The sequence below is a fragment of the Cupressus sempervirens genome, chromosome 6 (genome assembly GCF_028749045.1).
Source record: "Cupressus sempervirens isolate cs-2001-9-10 chromosome 6, ASM2874904v1, whole genome shotgun sequence".
In the NCBI taxonomy this organism is placed as follows: Eukaryota; Viridiplantae; Streptophyta; class Pinopsida; order Cupressales; family Cupressaceae; genus Cupressus; species Cupressus sempervirens.
The window spans coordinates 65695186-65722820 of NC_143123.1; positions in this window are offsets into that span (position 1 = coordinate 65695186).

Genomic DNA, 27635 nt, shown 5'->3' on the forward strand with positions numbered 1-27635 from the left:
ATTAGAAATGCCATACATAAAGAAAATAAACACACACACCATACACATGCAGTATGGGGTAAGCATCCATAAGAAAACACATATGATAATCCGTCTAACTAATCATCATCAATAACTAAAAAATACTGTAATAATTGTCATGCACACATGAAGTATAGAGTACCAAGTAATTTCATCATATATCAACCAAGTCTGAAACAATATCTAATAATCTCAAGATAATGCTACTAATCATCAAACATGAAACTACCCTAAAAGAGTTTAGCAATGATAGAAAAAGTGTAAACTAGGAAAATGTAAACTAGGGGTAGACACTGCAGAATGAGACAAGCAAAGCTATGGAGGTTCAAATTTAGAGATCCATGAAAGATGAAACATTCTTGATGTGCAAAAAAAATTGCAAATTGTATTGAATGAATGAGTAATTACAAAGAGATAAATCCTTATAAATGAGATCAAAATCCTAAAAGGTAAAATCTAGGTGGCATGATAATAATTAATAAAAGAATTAAATATTATATGCCTAAGTTTAGCTTAAGTAGAATAGAGTTAATTAGAAAAAATCTAATTACTCTAACATATTTGTTCACAATATTATTTGCAAGAAGGGTTTTAGGTAGTATCAAGTCAACTCTTGGCTACCCTATACAAAACGTAATTTCTTTTTTAGGGATACAACACAAACATGCTATTGCTCTACTGTAAAAGATACTATATTCCTCTTTGCAATGACGACAAATCCAAATGTAACCTCCTCCACTTGACATTAAATTTTCAAACTATTCCAGCTATTTCCATACTGGAGATTTTGGGTCTATTTTAAATTGGGAGTTCTTGGTGCTAGAAGTTGTATGCACCCTAAAATGGTTGCCTAGACTATGTGCCCCCATTATTCAATTTATCAATTTATCAAATTTCCTGAATCAATGGTTTGCAATATTTTATTAAATCAATTTTCTTTATCAAATTCGATTATTTATTTTTCTAAGGTTGATCATTTTATCCTAAGTCTTGTTTAATTAATAGAAAATCTCCCTTTTAATTAAATAAAATAAGTCCCCATTTAATTAAAAGAAAACCTCTCTTTTAATTAAATTCATCCACATTTAATTGATTAAGAGAAAAACACCTCTTTTAATTTCATTAAATATTTCCTATTTAATTAAAAGAACTTGCTCCTTTTTAATTAAATAAATCCCACGTGAAAAAGGAAATGAAATAAATAAAAATTAAATAAATTCTTTTTTCCTTCTCCCATTTAATTTTCCTCCTGTTTTCTCATTGGTGGAATTTTGTCTCACATGATCAAACTCTATTATCCCCTATTGGTTGTGAGAAGCTTCCCACCTCCATATTTTTCTTTATAAGGGAGAGCCCTCTCCTCATTTTTGACATCCATTATTATGCTGTAGGTTTGAAGAGCGATTTGTGAAGGAGTTTGATTACTAAAGCTTTTTGTGGAGAACTTCTATCTTCTTGTCTTATACTCTCATGCATCCATGGATTCCATCATGAGGTTTCATCTTTGCATTTGCATATTAGCTTATATCCATATTTGTTTTCATAGATTAATATTGCATTGTTATTTTCTTTCATAGATTAGGGTTTATTTTCTTGCATTGCTTTGCATTGTCATCATTTAGATTAGTTTGCATTTTCATTTGCATGCATATTTTGATCCTTGAATCTTTGTTTCATGGTGTACTTGCATGGGCACAAACTAAGTCAAACTGAGGGCCTCCATTACAAACCCTTGCACTCCATAAATAGAGAGCTATGAGCTACCATTCGAGACCTCATTTTTGAGAAATCTTGGATATAATAACTCATAGAAGTGTGCCCACATTTTAGGCATACATTTTTGGTGCCCACCGTGGGGCAACCCACCTTTACTTGCCAATTTTGGATTTTTTGGAGTTAACCCCCTTGTGTAGATTTGTTTGGAGACAAAACACCCTAGATCTAAAAGATTTGATCCTATCTCTGAAATGGCTTGGTATTTTAATCTATTTTTTTTAACAAGGTGGTGACATATTAGACAAAATTCAATCCAATTTTCAAATTTTTCTAAGGCAAATTAGATTTTTTTTTTTTGAAAAAGTCTACATTTTTGGAAGGCTCTCTAAATTCTAAATAGAGTTGGTTCTTTTTTATTTTATTTTAGAGATCATATTAGGGATCAATAATTCGATTTGCAAAAATTGGTCTGTTTTGACAAAATGGCTCCCTAGGGTACAAATGAAAACATATTTTCAAAATTTTGACATTTTTGGAAAACTCTCTGATTTTTGACAGGGTTCACTTTTCTGCATTTAGAGTTTTGGATCCAAATTCATATCATATAGGTCCAACTTTGATGACTAGGTCAAAAATCAATAAAAAAGGGACATTTAATGAATAGCTTGCATTTAATTTTTACAATGGATCAATGCATGATGTGAGCTTTCATTTAGATTATTTACTAATTATTATCACTCTTAAAAATTAGATTTTCAAACCTAACCCTAGTTTTGCATAAGTTGGATATATATTGCATATCTTGTGTTTGCTTGTTTTGTTTGTTGCTTTGTTCATTGCGAGTGAGAATTCAAACATAAATGAAAGGTACAATAGAGAAAAGACGCATTGCAAGGATTACCATGTTTTTTTTGGATCTCTATAACATTTGGATTTGGAAGTGAAATGAACTCTCTTATGTGTTTGGCTTGAGTGCTTTTACATGCTTTCATAGATTCACACTTCATTTGGTGCTCTAAATTGGATCTAGATTTGCTTTCATGCATCTGTGTTTCACATAGTAATCAAGCCCTATGAACACTATTTGGGAGATCTTGAGAGATTGAGCTTCATTCGCTTGCTTTACATTGAAAGCTTCTCTTGACGACAGATCCTCTTGTAGATAGGGAAGGATATTTGTTATTATCTCACTATTTTGCTTGCAAATAATCTTGTTTGCTATGTTTGGGTAAGGTGAAGAGGCTAGAGGAGTATGCTCTGTTCCCTTTTGGGCACATTAGAAACTTGGAATCCTTGAATCCAAATCAAGTCTCCATGTGGTACAACTTTATGATTCTTCCTTGATTAAAGAGGGTTAAACCATAGTGGACATTCCCCTTATTGGGTCAACCACGTGGACAATACCTCAAGCAGTAATAACTATTTTTGACATGGTGGTAGAAATCACTATATAAATGTCCTTGTGGTGGAAATTCTCATAGGCGTAGTCTTTTGTTGGGCTGTCAGATCTCTAATTGATTAAATTCTCAGAATATGTCAAAACCCTAGTGCATTGGGATTAGATTTTTCCCACTCTAGATTGCAAAAGCTACAGAGTTGAACATTACTAAGAACCATAGTGTTGCCAAATTTTCTTTTCTAGGACTATGTGCATAATTAGAAAACATTTTGAGAACATACACAATAGTGGTTCTAGGGATTAGATTGATACTATGACACTATTCTTATTCATGTGCAAGGTTGCTTTGTCCCTTGCTCATTTTTTGAAGACATTTGCTTGAAATCCCTGATTGTTGTCTTGCATGCCTAGTTCATGATTAAAAATCTATTGATACACCTAGTTGGACATTTAAAACAAACAATATCTGAGTTCCTGAGTCAAGACTTTACAATCAAACTACTTTGTTGTCTTATTATTTGCAATCTCCCTAGGTTGATCCAGTTCAGATTAGGCTACTTACCCCATTTTTAGAAGCTTGTTCACACCTTGGGTTATTATGCTTTGACCTCTTGAATTAGTAATCATTGATTTCACAAGAGACCTTGTTTGGAGTTGGTGAGTTAGAGACCGTCCTTGTTGAGAAAGATATACCTTGGATTCTTTGATATTACACTTGGAGAGTCTTAGTAATCTCTTGTCCATCCACTTTCATCAAAATTCAATTTTAATTAATTAAAATTTGGGTAAATCATCCTCCTCATCCATATGTACTAGGGTATTCACCCAAAATTGTGGGCACCTCTGTGGCAGTGTTGATTTATGCCTATTGCAATATTTTACCTTATCATTTCTCTTTTGGACAAGTGAGTGCTTTTTCTACCCTAGTTAGGTACCAAAATTTCTTAGGGTTATCCTATCAACTAGTACCTTTTCTTTCATGTTGGTTACAAGTGATATTACATCCTGCTTAACATTCAAATAAACTCAAATGGTATCAAATTTCACAAAATGACTCTTGGTCTTCTTTCTTCTTCATCTTTCATGTCGTTCTAATCTCCCATTTCCATTCTTCCTCTTCTTCATTTCTTCTTGATTTTTTTCCTCCTATTATCATATAGTCTACCTTCTTTTATTCATCCTTTCTCTTCTTCCATGCTTGATTCTTCTTCTTCTATAACCATGGATCTTGAATATCTTGCTAGGGATCCTTATTTGAGCTCAGATGAACTCAACCTCCTTAAATTTGAAAAGTGTTGTTACTACAATAGATATATGGATGCTAATCTTGTGAAACAAATGATTGAAAAAGGGAAGAAATCAAACGTTCTTGCTAGGATCATACACAAGATCAGATCATAATATCCTTCTTCCAAATATTCTTTATCTTTCAAGTCTTGTCATGATTCTTCTAGATATCATTCACATTCTTCATCTTCTAAGTCTTATCATTATTCTTCTAAATATCATTCACAATCTTCATCTTCTAATTCTTCTCACGATTCTTCTAAATATCATTCACATTCTTCATATTCCAAGTCGTACCATGATTCTTCTAAATATCATTCGTGTAGATCTTCACCTACCTCTTCTTCACCATATCATTCTTCTTCTACTTCGACCAAGAGTCTTATTCCTCTTATTGAGACATACCATAATGAACAACATGAAAAGTCTTGTGATATGCCTATCTATAATACCTATAGTGATAATGATTATGATGACGATGATTATTATATTCCTATGCGTCCTAAAAGTCCACCTAGTCCTATGCTTGTGCTTAAAGGGGATGAGTAATGCATAGATATTGATGGTAATCCATATGACTCAAATTTTGAAAACAACATTGATAAATTTTGTGAAAAACACCTAAATGATAAATTTGTATTTTATGAGGAAGAGATAGCTTTTTTTTTGCATTGAAATAAAACATCAATGGCATAAGAGTTCCTCTTCTAAGAATGCTCATGCTGAAAATAAAGATTACACTCTTCAGCAAGATCATGTTAATGTTGAACCTTTGTCTTCTGATGCTCCCCTTCCATCTTCTACTTCCTCCACTATCCATACATCCCCTAAAGATTCTAAATCTCTCAAATATTCTACCAATCCTTCATCAAACAAAGATCCTAATGATTTTCATGTGATTCCCTATAGTCATCCTCAAAGGCTACCTCTTAAAGAAACTCAAGCTAACCTTCACTTGGCTGCAAATACTTTTGATAATGCTAAACCTAAAGAGCCCAAGCCTTCATGCACTATAATGCCTACTTCAGCTAGTCCTTCATCATCTATTCTAAAGTCTTCCACACAATTCCAACATGCTTCCTTCTTCTTAGGAGTGGCTTCATGTCAAGAGGACAATAAAAATGATAAAGAAAAGAATATAAAGAAAGATCAAAATCAAGAACCCTCCATGTCATCCAATTATTTTCACAATGTCTCTGGTCCATTTTATGGTTCTTTTGATCCTTTGTGCCCTTCCTCATTCATTCCACCATGCCTTAAGTGTTCTCCTAAGCAAGATCAAACTACTACTTACACTTATGAGCTTATTGACAATCAAAATGACCTTAATACACTTGTGCCTCCCAAAGATGATACTTTCATTAAGGTTATTAAAAATAGTGTTGTTACTTCCAATGTTGAGCCTAGTGAAAATCAAGAGAAAACCTCTACACTTATGCTATCTAAAGATCCTTGTCAAGATCAAAGTTTTCCATCTTCTTGTTCTACCACTCTATGTTCCCTTTGACTTTCTACTCTTCCTAAGTCTTCTCAAGCTTCAAGTAATCTTATCAAAGAAGTTACTCCTATTCAAGATGTTCATGATCCTATTGAAAATCTTAATGCTCACTCTAAAGATGCTAATGTCCTTGATTGCCATATAGATGTTGATGAACTTATTGATTACATTTTTGCATCTTCCACATCCATCCTTGGACCTCCTCCACCAATATCAAATGCTTCATGTCTTCCTTCCATCTTGAGTCCTATGTTCCTTCACTTTCCCCTCCCAACTCTCCTAATTCATCATCCATCTTGGGTCCTTATGTCCCTCCCTCTCCTATCTTTCCTCAAGATCAACGTAGATGCATATCCTTGAATCCTTTTCATCCACCCACTCACCTAAACTAATCATATCATCCTTCTTCTTCCACAAGTCCTAAGTCTTCTAGAAGTAATCTGAATGTTCAATACAAGAAAAAGAAGAAATTCAAGAATCCATACAAAAAAGAAGACCACCATGTCTCCTCTAATTGACATGGGGGCATAAAGTCAAAAGAGATATTTAAGAAAAAAATTATAAGACAAGTATGGGTTCCAAAATCCATCATTGAAGATATTATCTCTAAATCATCAAAAAAAAATGAAAAGAGGCCTATGGCTACATGGATTCCAAAGTCTCTCTTGAAAGAGTCTAATGTTGAACAACAATTGAAGTTGACATTCAAGCTTCAAAAGAATTCCATTTCATCTTCTTCCAAAAGTATTCTTCCATTCTATGCACCTAAACCACAACCTCTTCTATCCACTCAACATATTCTTTCACGTATTCCTTCATTCACATTTCCTCCATCCTCTTGCCACCCTTCAAGGTGTGTGTTGAAGTTGATCTTGCCTTCATTTCCATCTTCCAATATCACTTGCTTTGCATAAAGCCATATCCTCCATTTTTGTCTTCCATCTTCCTTTCCCTATTAGCATCTTTGAGCATATCATTTCAACTCCTTTTCATGTCATGGTTTAAACTTTCAAGGAGCATTATCTCAAAAGCTTGAATTTTTCCAAAAAATTCAAAAAAATTGGAAAAATTTGAAAAAAAGAAAGAAAAAATGAAAAAATTGAAAATGCGCCTTGGTGAAAACTTGGTAATCAGGCACCTTAGTAGAAAAAGTAAAGAGAAATAAATTTATCCTATGGTGAAAACCACTCCCTTGTGGTATCTTGGATAAGTACCATGATGAAAACTTGACAATCAGGCATCATGCATAGTTCTACATCTTTCGTCCATTTTGTCTTCTCTCTTTGATCTTAACAATTTTGACCTATACAAAAACATTTGGCTATCATGTGAGCTATCTTACGATTATCTTGTTTTCATTCTTTTCATGTTTAGCCTTCATATCTATTTTCCTCCATTTATTCTAGTCTTTCGCTATCCTTTTTCCATTTACCCCTTGGGTCTTGATCTAATAAAAAAGAGTAAAATATGATGCTATGAAGCCTCTTGACATGTCTACTTCTTTGGATTGCATCTTTCCCACTTTTACATTATGCTTTCATGAATTATCCTATGCTAGCCTTTCATTTCTTTTCCAAATGTGCTTTACATGAAAAATTTTCCCTAGCTTGGGTACTGGTGAGGAGTTTTCCCTTGAGAATTTCTTCCCTTTATTTTCCTCCATTCTCTTGTCTTTCATTTCTTCCACTAGCTTGCTAATCACTCTTGTCCTCCACCTTGCTAGACATTGGGACTGCACAATGTGATCTTGCTTGAGAGTTTGATGCCCATTCTATCTGGAGGCATTGTATATTATTTGTATATATTTATTAATCTTGAAAAATACAAAAAAATTGATATATTTCAAAAATCCAAAAAAAATGATATATTATCAAAATTCTAAAAATTGGAAAATGTCTTTAAAAAAATGATCATCTTAGTGAAAACCTAGCAATAGGCACTTTGATGTATCTCCAAAAAAAATTATATATTCCAAAAATACAAAAAAATTCAAAAAATTCAAAAAAACAAAAAAGAAAAAGAAAAAGTGCCTTGGTGAAAACTTGAAAATAGGCACCTTGGTAGCAAATTTTTTTTTTTTATAAAAAGTCTCAATTTTTTTTTGAAAAAAAAATCCAAGTGGTGAAAACCTGGAAATGGGCACTACTTGAGGCCTTTGCACCCCTATTTCTTAGTGTGCATCCTCGACACTCAGTCTTTCTCCATCATGCCTTATCCTTGTTGACACAATCATGCCTTGTCCTTGTTCCTCATCCATGGCATTACACCATTTCTCTTCATTCATAGCTTCCTCAAAATAAATTGGATCACTATGAGAAAATAATGCAAAATTTACACTCATCACAATCTTCATCATACCTTTCATTTTGGTATATCTCCCTTAGAATTTTAGTCTTTCTTAGCAATAGGGAGGCGAGAGTGGGATCTAAATTTTTAGTATTGATGCTACAACTATTTTGCATACTAGCTCGGGGCTATCTTGAAGTACTTGTAGCTATTGCTTGGCATGTTAAGGGATGCTTCCCTTTTTGCCTTTGTCTACAATCCATGTTATTTGCTCCATCTTCTTATTATTCACCAATGTCATCTTCTTCCTCTTCAATTGTAGGCACTTTACTATAGGTGCTTGAGGATTTATCTACTGAGCCATCCCATGACTAATTTTCAAAAAACTCCACATCTCTTAAAATGATGATCTTCTTGGTGATTGGATCATACAATCTATAAGCCTTTGATTCTGAGCTATACCCTATGAAGATGCACATCACACCTTTGTCATCCAGATTTTGCCTTTGTTCTTTAGGCACATGTGCATATGCTACACATCTTAACACTCCCAAGTGTTCAACTATCCATCTATTCCTTGACCAAGCCTCAAGAGGTATCTTGTCACGAACTAATTTTGTAGGATGCCTATTAATCAAATATATTGTTGTTACTATAGCTTCTCCCCAATATTTAGTTGGGAGTCCTTTTGTTTTCATTATACTTCTTGCAATTTCAACAATGGTCCTATTTTTTCTCTCAGCCACTCCATTTTGCTGCGGAGTATAACTGGTTGTAAGCTCTGTAGACACTAAAAATTGTCCCGAATGACTTTATTAATTTAAATTAATAATGGTCACATTCTTCGACTTATTTAATTAAAATTATTTTAATTAAATAGGTTCATTTTTGGCCTAAGTATTTAAATTTAATTTAAATACTTCCTAGCCTTAATGTGTTAAATTTAATTTAACACATGATTCTCCATTTATTCCCTTTTTTAAATAAATTTTATTTATTTAAATCCTCCATATCCTAATTAACTTCTTCTAGATCTAAATTAAATTAAATTTCATTTAATTTAATTTTTATCCTAATCTATAAGCCTAAGAGTATGTGTACTCTCATGAGTTGTCATCATAAGGGTTTACATTTCTTTTTAAGCACATGGTGTCTACAACTTGAGAACTTTCTACACACATGTGCCACCTCATCATTTTATCCTCCCAACTAAGGATATGAGATAAGGAGATAAGGTGCTTAATCGTTAATCCTTATCCTTATCCTTATCTTCTAGACACCCTCTAGATGTTTTCTGAGAGTCTTTAAATAGAAGCCTTGTCTCAAGCATTGCATATAGAGGATTATTGGATTGCATTGATACGCCGTCGCTTTGAGTCTAGAATCACCACATTGAGAGCTTGCATTATAGGTACATTTCCATATGGAGTTCATAGGCTGCATCTTAGTGATTTGATAGTTGGTAAGATTTACATTTTGTATTGCATCTTAAGTTTTTGTTGTGCATGCATATTTAGTTTACATTCTAGTTTTAGTTTTCATTCTAGTTATAGCTTGCATCTTTCATATTTAGTTTACATTCTAGTTTTAGTTTTTTCATTTTAGTTATAGCTTGCATCTCTAGATAGTTTTCATCATTTCATGTTCATTTGCATCATAGAATACCTTTGAGTGTGACTTCCTCCATAGTCATATCTTGAAAGTATTCTTCTTTTCATATAGTCTAGGATCATATTGCATATTCACTTTGCACTCACACTCACATTTGCACTTCCACACAAGGGATTTACTTATTGTTGTGTTTGTGAGAGCATACCAAACATACCCTCCATTAGAGATACACCAACAATGGCTACACATAGTTGCCCTTGTTGAGTATTAGAGGTGGTTGGAATTTTGGTTTGTTGGTTGCTTTTGTAAATTTCTTTTAAACTAGCTTGATTCCTTAGGCTTCTAGCAATTTGTACATTTTTTCAGCACACATTTTGGCACGCTCGGTGGGACCCACATCCCTGATCTCACTTCAAAAGTCCGCCAATAAAACTTTCTGTAGGTCAGATTAGCATTTTGTCGTCTCTAATAGTCTCAGTGTCGTCTATGTTGTGCGTCTACGCATATCAACGTCTCTGTAGATCAGCATCTCCGAGAACAAGCGTCTGCGCCGCTGCCAAAAAATTAGGTTCTTTTTTTTTTCACGTCTCTGTCTACTTTATTCTGTCGTCTAAGTTAGGGTTTTGTCATCTGTGCTTATTTCTCTGTCGTTTTCGTGCTGTGATCTATCGTCTACGATCCAAAATTGGCATCTTCGATTTTTATTTTGGCGTCTCCAATTTTTACTTTGGCTTCTGCGCTCTGCATTTTAGCGTTTGTGCTCTGCATTTTAGCGTCTGCGCTCTGCATCTTGGCATCTGCGCTCTGCATTTTGGCATCTGCATTTTGTAGTTTGGCATCTGCGCTCTGCACTCTGGCGTCTGCGCTCTGCACTTTGTTGTCTTCGTGTTTTAGCATCTCCGATTATTAGCGTCTGCGACTGTTATGGTTTAAACTAACAGTTAACAGTTTTTCTTGAGCATTTTGTAAGTTTGCAGGTCGAGGATTTATGTTAGAGGATGAACTAAAGTGAAAAAGACTTGCTCACATTTGAAATTGGAGCGTTTTAAATGGGTACATTTAGTATAGGGCACCTTTGGATTCGGGCCTTAAAATGAACTCACATCCAAAGCCCTAAGGAAAATTAATTTTATTTCAACATTGTCATTTCAGCATTTTCATTTTCAGCATTTTCTTTTAGTATTTTATTTTTTGCTATTTAAAGTTGGAAAGAACCTTGTATGCTCTAAACACGCGTGTCTTCAATTAGAGTAGCAAACTTAAATTTTTGTGGATAACGAACAAGTGTCTTTTAAACCCCAAGTCCACTTACGTATTCTCTCCTCTCACGCCTTTGGGCGACCTTGGGTGCACAAGAAATAAGTGGATTTGTTTTTTTCATTTTATTAGGAGGCCTGCTTGGGGATTTCATCACCCCTTGGGACGACCTCAACTCCAGCGTTCTGACGGAGTATAAAAATCGGGAGGTGAATCGAAAGACACCTCTCTTGGAAGTGTAAATATTGTCACTCTTGTCTAAGCCCCAAAGAACTTTATACCTTTGGGAAGTGAAGGAGGAGATTTGGGTTACCATCTCCCCCCGACTGTGTGGCAGTATTTCTTTTCATCTACAGAATTGGGCCTCACGTACCTAGTGTATATCGAGGACACCCTTTAGCTAAGCCTTGTATAGCCTAGTATTAGCCTTATTAGGATTGTTGTTGTGTTTGGTGTGTTTGTTTAAAAAAAAAAAAAAAAAAAAAAAAAAAAAACAAAACAAAACAAAAAAACTTCAAACAAGCCAAAAAATGAGTGAAATTGTGAGGGAATCTTTGCAGTAAGATAGGTTAGGTGAGGTCTCTTTGACTCACGGTCATCTTTTGGAAGTTTTTGCACTAGAGTCACATTTTGAGTTTTGGTTGAGTTTATTTTTGATGTCAAAAAGTTTGAGTCTTGTTTTGTTCTTGCCATGACCAAAAAAGTCAACCAAACCAAGCATAAGAAAGTGAAACTGTCCAAACCCCCTGTCTACAAAGTAAGGAAGAGGCTAACCCACGGTGACAAACAATTCAGCTACGCGATCAAGGACATTCAAAAAGAAGAAGCTAGGCAAGACCACTACGTTAGGATCACCTATAACGGAAAACTTCGAAACTGGTCTGCTTTCCCAGGTGTAAACCCAAGGTTCTTATTTCCTGTAAACGAAAATTGAATCAACCATATAAGTGGCCATCATACATTCCTCTTTCTTATTCATTTCCATTTCTTCCATCTTCAAACTTTCTTCTAAGGGAGCTAAAAACCTAAAAACATTTTTTTTATCGTGACATTAGACCTTACATCCATAAGCAAACACCTTATCCTAATCACATTCTCTTATTTGGGACCACAAGTTAGTCTCCAAATTGCAAGCAATCCATTTAGTGTCCTATCTTTCCTATAAGATCACATTTGACTATCTTTGGTGAGAGAAAGATACTCAAGTCTTACTTATTTGGGATCACAAGTCAATCTCCAAATAGTAAGAAGTCCACTCAATACCTTACCTTGCTTATTTGGGACCACAAGTCAGTCTCCAAATAGTAAGTAATCCATTTGGTGTCTTATCTTTCCTACAAGATCATATTTGACTATCTTTGGTAAGAAAAGGATACTATTATCTTTCACTATCATTTTGTTTGCTAAACTAAGGTCTCTTGTTCAAATTTGGGTAGTTGACCCACTAATCATCTAAGGTTAAGAGCTCTCATTTCCATATTCTATTTCTCTCATAAGCCTTCATTCATCATTTGGCCATTCTTGTATGGTAAACACATGATCAAGAAGGTTTACATTCAACCCCAAAACACATTTGTGGGAATCAACAAAGCAATCAGAAATGGAGAATCTTCCTCCCTCAACTGCAACTTCATTAGGGGATGTGCTTCCCTCTAATCTGAATCTTGGCTTGCCTAATATCCAAGAGCCACAACAACCTTTTCATAATAGCAATCCAAGTGATAATGATGAAGAAGTATACCAAGATGAAGACCCTATTGATTTCGGTGATATTTCTAGTGAGGTTAAGACCTTCCTTGCAGACCCTTACAATGTAGAGATGATGGAGAAATCCATTAAGGCAAACAAGACCGACATATTCTTAAATTTGATCAAGGATGGTGTTAACGTTCCTACAAGTTTTGATGAGAACATCCTACTTACTCAAGTCAATAAAGGTGGTGCTCCCTTAACACCTAGTTCAAGTGCAATGCCAACATCAAGCAAAGGAAAAGGACCTACGGTGACAACTAGTGCAATGCCCACATCTAGCACTTTACCACAACCAACGCTTCAAACCAACCCTGAAATCTTTCAACAATTCATCAATGCTCTATCAAATTTTTCCACATATGCTAATGCTCCACAAAACATCTCAACAACTTCAAATGTAGGAGGCCTTGGTATTAGTCAAGCACAAACTCAACCAATGGTTATTTCTACACAGCCTACACCTTCACCTCAGTTGCATGTGCCTACGACCATGGTAACAAAATTGGTGCCAAATGCAACGAGTGCATATCGACAGGGTGGTTCAAATGGAGCAACTCCACCACCCCAGCAGTCACAAGCCCAAACGAACTTTGAAGTAACACATCTCACTCAAATGATTCATGAACTACGAAATGAGGTGCGCAACACAAACAATAAAGGGGTAAAACACTTGTCTATTGATGAGATTTGTCCTTTTGATAAATTTGTTCCTGTTACTCCATTCTCGGTTGGTTTTGAGATTCCAAAGTTTGACAAATATATGGGAAAAATGTGCCCTGTCGCACATGTAAGGGAGTTCTATATTTTGTGTCAAGAGGTGGCATACAATGATGATTACCTTAAGAGACTCTTTCCACAAAGTCTCGGAGGCCCTGCATTTGAGTGGTTCATAAATTTTCCTAAATATTCTCATTCTACCTTCGATGAATTGGCAAATAAGTTCATAGCACAATATTCTTACAACATGGACAATCAGGTTTCATTAAGTGACTTGTGTAATACTAAGCAACGAAATGGAGAAACTTTTGCCAATTTATTGCTAAGATGGAGACATCTTGCTAGTTGTATGCCATACAAAATTGAGGACTCTCATCTTGTAGATATGTTCATCAAAAATTTGATACCTGAAATGTCCTTTCACTTGAAAATGGTGAGTCTTGAGGACTTTCCTACGCTAATAAAAAAGGGTAAAAACATTGAAAGTGGACTTTTAGAAAAATGCACCATCAAACATTATAGTTCTTCATCTTCCCATAATGAATCGAACAATGATAACAAGCCTAGATCATGGTCTAAGAATAGGTGTGTTACACACGATGGTGTTACGAATGTCAAAAACCTTCGAGGAGGTAGCAACAATAATTACCGCAACCGTAACAACAATAACTCAAATCAAGACAACCAAGGTAATCAACAAACTCGATTCTTTCCGCATAACAATTACAATCGTGATTATGATCGAAATAGGACATTCACCAACTTTCACGAACCATTGGAAGCCATCTTTCAAAAGGTGGTAGATCATAACTTGATGGTGTTTCCTAATACACGTCCTTTTGATGAAAATCAACCAAAACCTAGGTGGTATCAAGAAAATGAATATTGCAAATACCATCGCGTCAAAGGACATGATACCAATAAGTGTTTCAAACTCAAGTTGTTTATCCAAAACCTTGTTGACAATGGAGAAATTGAAGTGGAAGGAGGTCCTTACTCTAATAATGCTAAGTTGAAAATATTTCAGAAGCCATTTCCCGATCACAACGATGGTAACAATAATACGAATCAAGCCTCCACATCAAATGCTGTACCTTATGATTACTCTACTAACCACATATCAGGGTTTGACTCCTTGTGTGGTAAAATAGATACCAACGATATATGTGGTTTTGACTCCTTATGTGGTCACATCGAACGGGTAGACGCCCATGTGAATACCCTTATCTTACAAGCAGCTGATTGTGATGCAACCACTCGACATGGAAGACTCACCTTGCTAGCAACTGCACCTAATAACAATAATTCACCCGCTCCACACATGCCTGCTGCGCTGTCCACTCCACGAAGGCCCGCTTCACGCTATGATGTATTATCCCAACTAGGTAAGACTCCTGCACAAATATCCATCCTTGAGCTTCTTACCACCTCGCCTGTACATAAGGAAATCTTGGAAAAGTCCCTTTTAGAGTCCCGTGTCCCTGATAATATTAATGCCGCCCAATTTACTGCCATGATTGGAAACCTTGCCGCTCAACAACATTTGATCTTCACAAATAAAGATTTCCAAGCACCCAATCCCAACCATAATATGTCACTCCATATTGAAGTCCTCATACAACGGCATAAAATAAAAAAGATTCCTCATAGACAATGGATCCGGTCTAAATCTTTGTACATTAAAGATGATTCATTTCTTGGGACTTCTAGAGGATCTCCTCGATTCTAGAAAAATAATTACTATAAAGGCATATGATGAAAGAGAAATGGAATCAAACGGAGTTATTATGTTGCCTCTCAAAGTTGGACCAGCCATAATCAATACTGAATGTCATGTCCTAGATTTAGATTTTCCATATAACATCTTGCTTGGTAGACCATGGATACATACTCTCAAAGCAGTGCCTTCCACATACCACCAATGTTTGAAATTCCCGCACCAAGGAAGAGAAGTTAAAATTTCAGGGGATCCTACACCCTTTGAATTTTTTAGAAGATTGGAAGGTACTCCAGAAAATCTTTGTCCCATAAGTGAGTTTTCTGCAGTCATACCTAAGCCTCTTGTCATTAAAGAAACTGCTTCACTTCCAGTACCAGAAACAACCCATGAGAGTTCAAATTCTCGTAAAGGAAAAGAGAAAGTTGAAGATGTTAAAGTTAACACTACAGGGAAAAAGACCACCTTTACTGAATTGGGAATGGGAGAGTATAAGTTCTAAAATGCCTTGTGTGTGGGACAATTACCACTTTCCCCTCGTTCCCTTGGAAAGCCTTCACAATTGCCATCCTCTACTAATAAGGACACCATGAAAGTTAACAAAATGACATTTGAACATTGGGGTTCCCTTAGTGATGAACACATGGAAGATAATATTTTGGATTGGTTATATTATGATGGCAAAGACGAACCTATAGAGTTTCCTAAGGACAAATATGTCAAAGCACTTTCCATTGTTGAAAGCATGGGATATCATGGTACTGGTCTTGGCCCAAATGAAAATGGAATTAGACAACCCTTAGAAGCTAATAGCTATCCTAAAAGACGCAGTTTGGGTTCCCTCAAACCTAAGGTTACCTTTGTTGACAACTATTTGGTCGAACCTGAATCTAAGACTGAAGAGGAGGAATTCTTCGAAGTGCCTTTCCAATACATTGAAGATGACCTAAACAGTCGTGTCCATACTATTACCGTAAATGACCTTTCATCCATTAATTTACCTCTCACTAACCCTGACATGATAGATTGGGACCTTCAAGATACGCCACCAAGTTTGGACATTTGTAAGTCTGATGAGGCAGTGATGGCACTTTTTGGCCTTAAGAATCTTCGAGATTACGAGCATGAGATCCAATATGATGAAAAAGCCTACTTTGGTAGCCAAATCAACTCTCTTAGTCGCAAAAATGAAAAGGAAAATAAAAATAAAAGAATCAAAGAAACATCCTCTAGTGAAAACCCTTCTAGGGTGCTTTTGGATGATGAAAAAGATAAAATAAAGGACGCATCCTCTGGTGAAAACCTCGTAGAGGTGCCAAAAGAGGGAGAGTTGAATTTGCCATTCAAATCCTTGCCACTAGAAAAGTCATCCATTTTGAATGAAGATACTATTCCAATAAACTTGGGAACAGAAGATAATCCATAGCTTACCTACATTGCTGCCACCTTGAGTCCTGAAGAACAAAAAGCTATGACAATATTCTTGAAAAAAGGAAAGATCAACTTTGCTTGGACCTATAAGGATATGCCTGGATTGGATACAGATTTAGTGGTACATCATTTGATAGTTGATCCCAAAATCAAGCCAGTAAAACAAAAGTTGCGTAAAATGCATCCTAAGGTAGCACTTCTAGTCAAGGCAGAATTACAAAAGATGCTAGAGGCAAAGTTCATTCGACCCATTGACTATCCTGAGTGGATCTCTAATATTGTTCCTGTAGGGAAAGCGTCTGGGGGCATTCGTATTTGTTCTAATTTTTGAGACTTGAATCTCGCATGTCCTAAGGATGATTTTCCACTACCCAATATAGACATCATAGTGGATTTGACAGCTAGACATGAGATGTTGACTTTGATGGATGGATTTTCTGGTTATAACCAAATCAGGATTGCAAAAGAAGATCAACATAAGACGACATTTATCATGCCTTGGGGAACCTTCTGTTATCAAGTCATGCCCTTTGGTTTGAAAAATGTCGGCGCCACATATCAACACACAATGACTACCATATTCCATGATCTTCTACACATCATAATGGAGGACTATGTTGATGACATCTTAGGAAAATCTAAGACTAGAGAAGCCCACATTGATGTCCTTACTACTATTTTTGAAAGATTGGAAAAGTACAAAGTGTGCCTTAATCCAAAAAAGTGTGTATTTGGGGTCAAATCTAGTAAATTAATAGGTTACATTGTATCCAGAAGAGGAATTGAAGTAGACCCTGCAAAAGTAAAGGCCATCATGGATATGCCTCCTCCTTCCACATTAAGAGAGCTTCGTAGTTTTCAAGGAAGATTACAATCAATCAGAAGATTTGTGTCACAACTAGCTGATAAAGTTCATCCCCTTCAGCATTTTCTTCGTAAAGGAAATCAATTACAATGGGATTGCTTGTGCCAAAAAGAATTTGAAAAAATTAAGGCATATTTGACTAATCCTCCAGTCTTAGTCCCTCCAGTAGCAGGACGACCATTGATCTTGTACATTTCAGCTACTTCAATTGCCTTAGGAGCACTCCTGGCATAATTAGATGATAATGGAAATGAACAAGCCATATATTACCTCAGTCGAACACTAGTTGGTTATGAGTTAAATTACACTGCTATTGAAAAAGCATGTTTGGCCGTGGTCTTTTGTACACAGAAACTACATCATTATATGCTTAATCATACTACATTTCTCATTGCCAAAATTGATCCACTCAAATACCTATTGTCAAAAGCCGCCCTCACTGGTCGAGCAGCAAAGTGGGTCTTAATCCTAAGTGAATTCGACATTGTGTATAAGGATCGTAAAGCTATTAAGAGACAAGTAATTGCAGATCAGTTAGCTAAAGCACCTCTTCCAGGCAGTCAACTTATTGTGGCAGATTTTCCAGATGATACCATTATGACTATAGCCCCTAGTATATCATGGAAACTATTTTTTGATGGATCCTTTACACAAAAGGGATCGGGGGCAGGAGTTTTGTTTGTAACACCACAAGGGGATTTAATTCCTAAGTCCTACAAAATTTCATTCCCTTGCACAAATAACATAGCTGAGTATGAAGCATTAGTGACAGGAATGCGTCAAGCCATTAAATGGAATATTAAGAATCTTCTTGTCTTTGGAGACTCACAACTAGTTATTAAACAAGTGACTGATGAATATCACACCAAAGATGAGAAATTGTTGCCCTACCGCCGAATAGTTGAGAATCTTAAGCAACACTTTACCGAAATTGTCTTTCAACAAGTTCCAAGGGCTAACAATAAAGTAGCAGATGCCATGGCCACTATTGCTTCTATGATTTCCATGCCAGAATATAGTCCAAAATGTGAGTTTCTCCATTCTCAGGAGCCACGCCATTCTCCCTCGTCTATGGTTCTAAAGTCATTTTACCCATTGAGATTGAGTTACCCTCCCTTAGAGTCTCTCTACAAAACCTCATATCTGATGAAGAATACTAAGTTGCTCGCTTGCAAGAGTTGGCACTCCTTGATGAGAGACGCCTCCGCGCCCTTAACCACCTCTGCGTGTATCAACATCGCCTCCAACTACAATATAATAAGAGGGTACAGCCAAGAGAATTTGAAGTGGGTGATCTAGTGCTACAACATAATATGAGGAATCTCCAGAACTATGAAAAGAAAGGAAAATTTGAGGCAAATTGGCTAGGTCCATTCGTCATTACAGCCAAATATGGTTCTGGGGCATATCAGATTGCTACACTTGAGGGGGATCCACTCCCTGAACCTGTAAATATTCATCATCTCAAGCACTTTTATGCTTGAGAATTTGTAGATCTTGTACAGTCTTTAAAAGTCCTGAAAAAACCCAAAAAATTAAAAAAAATTAAAAAAAATGCCAATCCATTGTCTATCCAAACCTTTCCTTTCATGTCCTACCATTATTCCTTCTTTTTCCATTTGTGCAGAGTAGTACTTAGAATTTTGCTTGTTGCTAAATCCAACAAAAGACCTCTTGTCTGCGAGGCCTCATTTTCATTTTGATTCTTGCATGCTTCCTGTCAAAGGGTTGTTTAATCGCATTCTGTTGCACACTTTTACGATAGTGACCACACTTGGATACACATAAAATCACCTTTTGGAGGCTTAATGATTCGGGAAGTTTGTTTGTTTCACAAACCCCTGCCAGAATCACATAATCATATTATCACAAAACACTTGATTCAACATTTCCCCGTAGGTTGAGTCCTTCCTGTAGGCGATATGGGGACTTTCACTTTTCCAGACTTAAGGCTCTTGGCAGGGACTGTGAGATAAATGACTACTTGGTCACGAAGTCTCTTTTGTTTGGTTTGTCGTATTTTCTTTATGTCTTTTATGGTTTTTACTGTGTGTCTGTCTCAGATATTAATGCCTACCGCAATGGGGGCGATTACGCAAAGGAGCTTTAACATTTATGCTTCTATAGCATATAATGCATGCACTCTTTTGCAAAATAAAAATAATTGTGTGCTCTCCACATAAACACAACAGAATCCCTTGTTTTCACTTAGTTAGGGTCCATGTAATATAGGGTTTCATTCAAGTCGTTCTTGAGACAAGGTTCTATTTATCTCCTCCTCCTATGCTATGTTCCTGGATCTTTATGGATGATGATTTTGACAGATATTCATTAGGTTGCATCTTTAGATAGAGTGTTCATTTTTCATCCTTTTAGGTTACATTAATTGTGCAGTATAAATTGCATTAGTTTACTCATCAAATTACATTTCTTAGTACTCATTTTAGCATTAGCATTACATTTAGGGGCACATACATATCATAATGCATAAGTCTCATAATCGCCAGCCAATCTGCATCACACATGTTAAGCATCATATAGTATATAGAACAGATACATCACATCCTGCATCATAGACGTCAGTCTCATAAGCATCATATAAAATCCATACATATGCATCATAAACACCCATATACATATAGAATCATCAACTCATGGCATGTATATATATCACAAAAGAATCAATGTCTGTACAGTCCAAATACATATAGAATCATATAGTACAAATGCATCATCTGCACATATCTGTCAAAATATCGGATCTCTATACAAAATCTAGGAGCCATGCTATGAGGGTCTTGCTCCTCCTGTATCACCCCCTCGAGGTGGTCGGCTCTACCCTACTGACTGCTTTGATCTGGCTCTGCCGCCCGTGGTCCAGGAACTAGCCCCTCTCTCAAAATCAGGCTGCCGATGGTCGGCAGGTATGACATCATGATACAGTGACCTATAGTAGGCTGCCTCTCGTACTGCTCATACCTCAGATCGCCTGACTGAGATGGCCTCCTGCATCACTGTCATACTGGCCCCCGATGTAACCATCTGTCTTGCTATGTCTCACTGCCTGCGATACTCATCAACCTGAGCCTGATATGTCGTTCGCTCGGTATGCAAGGTAGCCACCTCTCCATGTAACCTCGCTAGCTCCTCAGCGTCAGCATGCATAGCCATACCCACAAAATCCCTTGCATCCACTCGTGCCTGTAAGGCTGTGAGTGCCTCCTATGTGCTATCTGCTCTAACTCTTTGCAGCTATACCTCTGCCTGTAGCCTAGCAACCTCTGCCCGTAGACTATCCCGCTCAGCCTTGACTATGTCCGGCTCCTCTCTTGGTACTTGTCTCTGTGGAGGTGCCTGTGGTGGTACCTGTGCCTGTGCCTGTGCCTGTGCCTGTATCTGAGGTCCCCTCTGTGGTGGCACCTGTGCTGCTATGGCACCCCTCCTAGCAACTGCCCTGTGACCATGTGGTCCCTGTTGTGCTCCCTGAGCTGGCACTGCTATCATAGCAACTTGTCCCCCATATCCTGCGCCATCTCCCTCTCCCTATGCCTGCTCTGCTGGTGGAACTACTCCAGGCACTGTCAGTCTAACTGGCTGGTGTGCTGCCCACCACTGTGCATATGCCGGTGTCATACCAACATCTCCCCTGTCCTGACCATGAACCCATGGCACTCTATCCATCGGTAACCATGATGCCCAGGAAAATCGTAGCGTTGTCCCTCGACCCCATAGCCGACCATATTTGCGAGTCACTATAGGATACAGGAATCTGTTTGGAACCACATCCTGGGTATGCCCAAAATATCGTCGCACCCGAGAAGGCATATATCACATGATCACGTGAGCGGATCGACCAATAATCCAACAATCGGTCTGTGTAAATGGGAGATACGTCTAATCCTCTGTATCATCCTCACCCCCTGCTGCTTGTACTCTCCCCCAGTGCTCCACTCCATCATAAGGAGTCCAGTCAAACATGATGATCTCATCAAGGCACCTGTGCCAGAATCCCACTGACTCTGTCGATGTATACTGGATAGGGTGCCGATATTTGCATGCGTATGGCTCTCTAGGCTGCCTGGTCTCTCTTCGTGTGATGGGTCGAGTAACCCCGATGTGCTCCCAAGACCAGACCATCAGTAGTGTCAGTCCTGGTCCCATCGTGTGCTGTGTCCGGTATGCACACATATGAAGGTCATGGTACAACTCTGCTAAGATGGTCTGTCCCCAATAGTAGACCTCGCCATCCTCCTGTAATAGGGTGCTCAACACCCGTGCCCAGCCAATAGGCCACCCATGTCCTACATGATCTGGTAGCATCCGCCATATCAAAGAGGCTAGAAATACTGCTAGTCTCGGTAGTCTCTGCTCCAAGGCTCCCCTCCAGGATAGCCAGGATCGCTATACTGGTAGTCTCTGTCGTCGCCTACCAAAACACTCTCTCAAGAAGGGATCAACTCCCTCAACTACATACTTTGGATATGTGCCTCTGATAGGCACTCTCAAGATCCACCATACATCTAGGAGAGTGATGGTAGCCTCCCTTGTCGGTAGATGGAAGCTCCTTGTGGGCGTGTGCCATCGCTCTATGAGAGCCGATAGCTGTGCTGTGTGCACTCTCAAATCTGGCCACTCGTGGACATGCTCTAGTCCGCACAACCACACGTGTCCCCAATCCGCGTCTGTCAGTCTCTCCTGTATAACCATGGTCAGTGGATAGTGCTCCTGTGACCTAGAAAGCACCGTGCCCTCTTGCAGCATGGACATGCAGTAATTCAGTCATTTCATTTCCCAAATGGGGCATTTCATGCTTGCCATTTCTCATTTCTGTTGCATCTGGCGTAGACGTTGATCGGCGGAGATGCTGATCAGCGCAGACACCAATCTGCGGAGACGCTGGTTTGTGCTTACACAAAACGTGTATTTCATCTCCGCTCTGCTCTTGAAGATGACATGGCAAGGTCTGTCGTCTTCGATGCTGCTTACCGAGCGCACAGATGACAAACTATGGTCTGTCGTCTTCGTTGGTCTTGTCGCAGCCTTAGCATCTGCGCAGACGATAGGATGTCCCTTGTAGTCTCCGCAGTCGCCGATATCCCTTCTTTGTCGTCTGCGCAAATGACAAGGTGGAGACTGTCGTCTCCGCTCGAGATCATTTTTTGCCACATTTAAGGCGTCATAAATGCCTCTAACCTAGTCTACCTATCAAATTACCAGGAGGATCAGATAACTCACTGGTGCCCCCATCGCGGCTGGTCTCTGGTGCTCCCAAACGCGCTCCCCAAGCTGCAATCTCTCGATCGGGTCCATAGCTACTCTAGATGCTCTTCTCGTGGTGTGACAATGACCTTCCTATGGGTCCCTTGGAGGCTTATGTAGGCCCCGTGGACCCCGTTTGCGCCCTTCTCCGCTCTGAGCCATATCTGTCTCATGATTTTTCCATATTTTCATCCTGTTTTTCTCATTTCTTTCTTTCCCTTCTTTCTGTTCCAAGACCTTTTCACGAAAATTGCCCAAATTTGTATTTCTTGCGCAATTTCTGTGAGGGGGCATCAGGATCCTCCTTCCTTCTCTGGGGCAACCTGCATTTTATTTTCTTTGATATGATGTCGTGTCGACACTACATCAAAGAGGGGCAAAATGTAGACACTAAAAATTGTCCCGAATGACTTTATTAATTTAAATTAATAATGGTCACATTCTTCTACTTATTTAATTAAAATTATTTTAATTAAATAGGTTCATTTTTGGCCTAAGTATTTAAATTTAATTTAAATACTTCCTAGCCTTAATGTGTTAAATTTAATTTAACACATGATTCTCCATTTATTCCCTTTTTTAAATAAATTTTATTTATTTAAATCTTCCATATCCTAATTAACTTCTTCTAGACTTAAATTAAATTAAATTTCATTTAATTTAATTTTTATCCTAATCTATAAGCCTAAGAGTATGTGTACTCTCATGAGTTGTCATCATAAGGGTTTACATTTCTTTTTAAGCACATGGTGTCTACAACTTGAGAACTTTCTACACACATGTGCCACCTCATCATTTTATCCTCCCAACTAAAGATATGAGATAAGGAGATAAGGTGCTTAATCGTTAATCCTTATCCTTATCCTTATCTTCTAGACACCCTCTAGATGTTTCCTGAGAGTCTTTAAATAGAAGCCTTGTCTCAAGCATTTCATATAGAGGATTATTGGATTGCATTGATACGCCGTCGCTTTGAGTCTAGAATCACCACATTGAGAGCTTGCATTATAGGTACATTTCCATATGGAGTTCATAGGCTGCATCTTAGTGATTTGATAGTTGGTAAGATTTACATTTTGTATTGCATCTTAAGTTTTTGTTGTGCATGCATATTTAGTTTACATTCTAGTTTTAGTTTTCATTCTAGTTATAGCTTGCATCTTTCATATTTAGTTTACATTCTAGTTTTAGTTTTTTCATTTTAGTTATAGCTTGCATCTCTAGATAGTTTTCATCATTTCATGTTCATTTGCATCATAGAATACCTTTGAGTGTGACTTCCTCCATAGTCATATCTTGAAAGTATTCTTCTTTTCATATAGTCTAGGATCATATTGCATATTCACTTTGCACTCACACTCACATTTGCACTTCCACACAAGGGATTTACTTATTGTTGTGTTTGTGAGAGCATACCAAACATACCCTCCATTAGAGATACACCAACAATGGCTACACATAGCTACCCTTGTTGAGTATTAGAGGTGGTTGGAATTTTGGTTTGTTGGTTGCTTTTGTGAATTTCTTTTAAACTAGCTTGATTCCTTAGGCTTCCAACAATTTGTACATTTTTCCAGCACACAAGCTCTTTTCTTATACCATTTTTTTTGCAAAAAATTACAAACATATTGGAGGTATACTCACCTCCTCTATCTAATATTAAGACCTTAACATAGTGTCCACATTCTTTTTAAGCCAAGGCTTTAAATTCAAAAAATTTGTCAAACGCCTTAGATTTATTCTTCAAAAAATACACCCATTTCCCATGACTAAAATCATCTATGAATGTCATAAAATAAGTGCTCCCCCTAATTGAAGTAGTTTGCATAGGGCCTACCAAATCAGAATGCACCAATTCTAATGGTGCTCTAGCCCTTCTAGAATTTCCAAAATTAAAGGGAAGCCTATGTTTCTTAACAAAAATACAAGCCTCACACTTGTCATAGGAATCTATTATGCTTGACAAACCATCTACCTTTCTTTTCTTGGACAACAAATTTTTAAACCAGCAAAGCCCAGATGTCCATACCTGAGATGCCAAAGCTTGGTGATGTAAATAGAATCACAAGGACTACCCCAAATGTTGGGATACATGAGTATGCCTTAAAAATCCATGAAATAAGTTTCATTCTTAGACATCTCATGAGGCAAAATAAAGCATTTTCCAACACAAAATCATCAACCCTTCCTCATTTGCATATCCTGACTTCTATAAGCGAGTACATTATTCATAACTTTCAATATTGACATTTTATTTCAAAATCCTTTGTAGTATTTTTTTCAAATTAGGAATACTAAAAAATATACAAATCTGAGCCAAAAATAATCAATTCATTATACGTTATAGTCTCTACATGTAGACCCATTTTCTCTGCCATAAATCAGAAGTAAAACCAGTAACCCTTCCTTGGGAATCTAATATCTTTCTTGAAATGACTCCAAATAAAACCAAACCAATTTTCAAGAAACCCTATATGAGTCTAGTTTCTGAATATATAAGCCATTAAATTTTTCAATTCATAAATTGTTCTACAAGCACCAATCATTGGCTGCAACTTCAACACAAATCTTTAAAAACCAGTCTTCATTAAAATGACTCAAACCAATTGTAAATCAAATTTGGTTCATATATCTTTCCAATTAATATAACTAGACTTTCTATTTCATCCAAATATGTTTGTACCAAACATTTAAATCTGACTATAGCTGAGCATCCTCAAATCTGCAAATAACTACTTTTACCAAAACCAACATAACTTCTTCAAAACTTAATAAAATTGTTCCAAACCAAAAAGAGGAAGAATATTATTCATCCTACTCTTCAAATGTATAGAAAATACAAGGTTTCCAAGCTATAAATGTCCGTATAAGACCTAGAACCAACACTAAAATAGTTAAAACCAATCAAAAATGGCAAGTTCTTGAAAACCAATTGTTTCAAAATGATCTATTCTTCTTCTCATTCACCCCTCTCTATTTGGAATGACCAATAAAATGATTTTAAAGTGGTTTTGGTGGTTTACAACTTCCCAACCACCTTTTAAATGAACCCAATACATTCTTTTAACCCTTATACATTTTTCAATGCTTCTTTAAGCACTCCCATTACAATGCAAATGTATTTTTTTCTAGTTTTTAATACATCACAATGCAAAGTTAAGAATTTTAACCATTTCTTCAACATAGTTATAGGAAAATCTAAATGACTTAAATATTACAATATTATGAAATTCATCATAATGTATGAAGGGTCAAGATGCTCCCGCATCAATTGGAGGGGTCTTCAATCACACTCCTAAGAGTTGATTGTTGATGTACTGTTGTACATGCATGCTTGGGAGGTCCAACACTAACTTGATAAGAGAAACATGTCTCTATCCTCAATGAGAGCATTTAGTTCTTTGTCATTTGAACTATTGCAAGTAATCTATTACTCCCATCCTTCTCATGAATGACACACTTGTCATTTTCCATTAGCACCTTTTATCCATTTTGAATGAGTTGTCCAACACTCATCAAATTGTGCCTCATATCGGGGGCAAAATACACATTCTATTTTTCCTTCTTCTCACCTTGCTTGGTTTGGACCATGACAGATCCTTTGCCCACTATGGTAATGGTCCCATTATTTCCCATCTTAATTTTTTGGACTTAAAAGTCTTATCAATGAAAGAGAATAAACTTTCATTACCACTCATGTGGTTGTTACAACTAATGTCCAGGTACCATACCTCAAGGCTTCCTTCTTCACCAATGTTACACATGATGAAGGCTATGGGATTGATTGCATTTTCCATGTTTACATCAACCAAATTAGTATTCTGCTTTGACTAATCACCCTATTTCTTCCAACATTCACTTGCATAATGCCCATACTTATGACTATAGTAACATTCAACATTGATCTTGTTGGAGTTGTAATTCTTTTCACCTCCTCTAGAGCTATTTTGAGAGGTGCTTGCTCCGTCTTGGTTGCTTTCTCTTCCTAAGCTTTCTACACCAACATTCCTTTGTCTATACCTTCAATAACCTCTAATTCTTGAGCCTCTACCAAAGCCATTTCTTCCTCTCCCCCTCCCTCTTGAATTCTCTTGAGCCTTGAAAGACTACTCTTGGGAAGTAGTTGCTGATTAGTTTATCTAATGCTCATGGGTTTAAAGAGTTCCCATCAACTCATCCATGGTCACTGTGGTGAGGTCCTTTGCTTCTTCTATGGTCATCACAAGGTTGTCATATTTCTGAGGTAAACTCCTCAATATTTTCTCTAAAATCCTCTACTCATCATAATCTTCTCCATTTGATTTGAGATGGTTTATCAAAGTAGAGATTCATGAGCTAAACTCTGCAATAGGTTCATTGTCCCTCATCTAAAGGTTCTCAAACTCTCATCTAATCATTTGTAGCTTTACTAATCTAATCTTATTAGTCCCCTTGAAGTTTGTCTCAAGGATGTCCCATGCTTCCTTTGCATAAGTTGCTGCTGCAATCTTGGGAAAATTGTCTTTGTCATTGTTGTCTCAATCAGACTTAATGCCTTAGCATCCTTTCTCCTTGACTCCTTTAGTTGAGTCTTTTGATTGTAGGTAAGGATAGCATACTAAGTTGGGTTTGTCACATCATTGAACCCATTAATCACAAATTATCACAAATTATTTTCAACATATCTTTCTTGCATCTCTTGCCATGTCAAATATCCCAAAAAAATTGCCCTAACTCACTATGGATGTGGGGCCTCAAAGCTTTGATACCATGTGAAAAAAAAATCACAACTCTAAAAATTTTTCTCGGCAACAACTATTGTCGAGTGCCAATTTTTCAT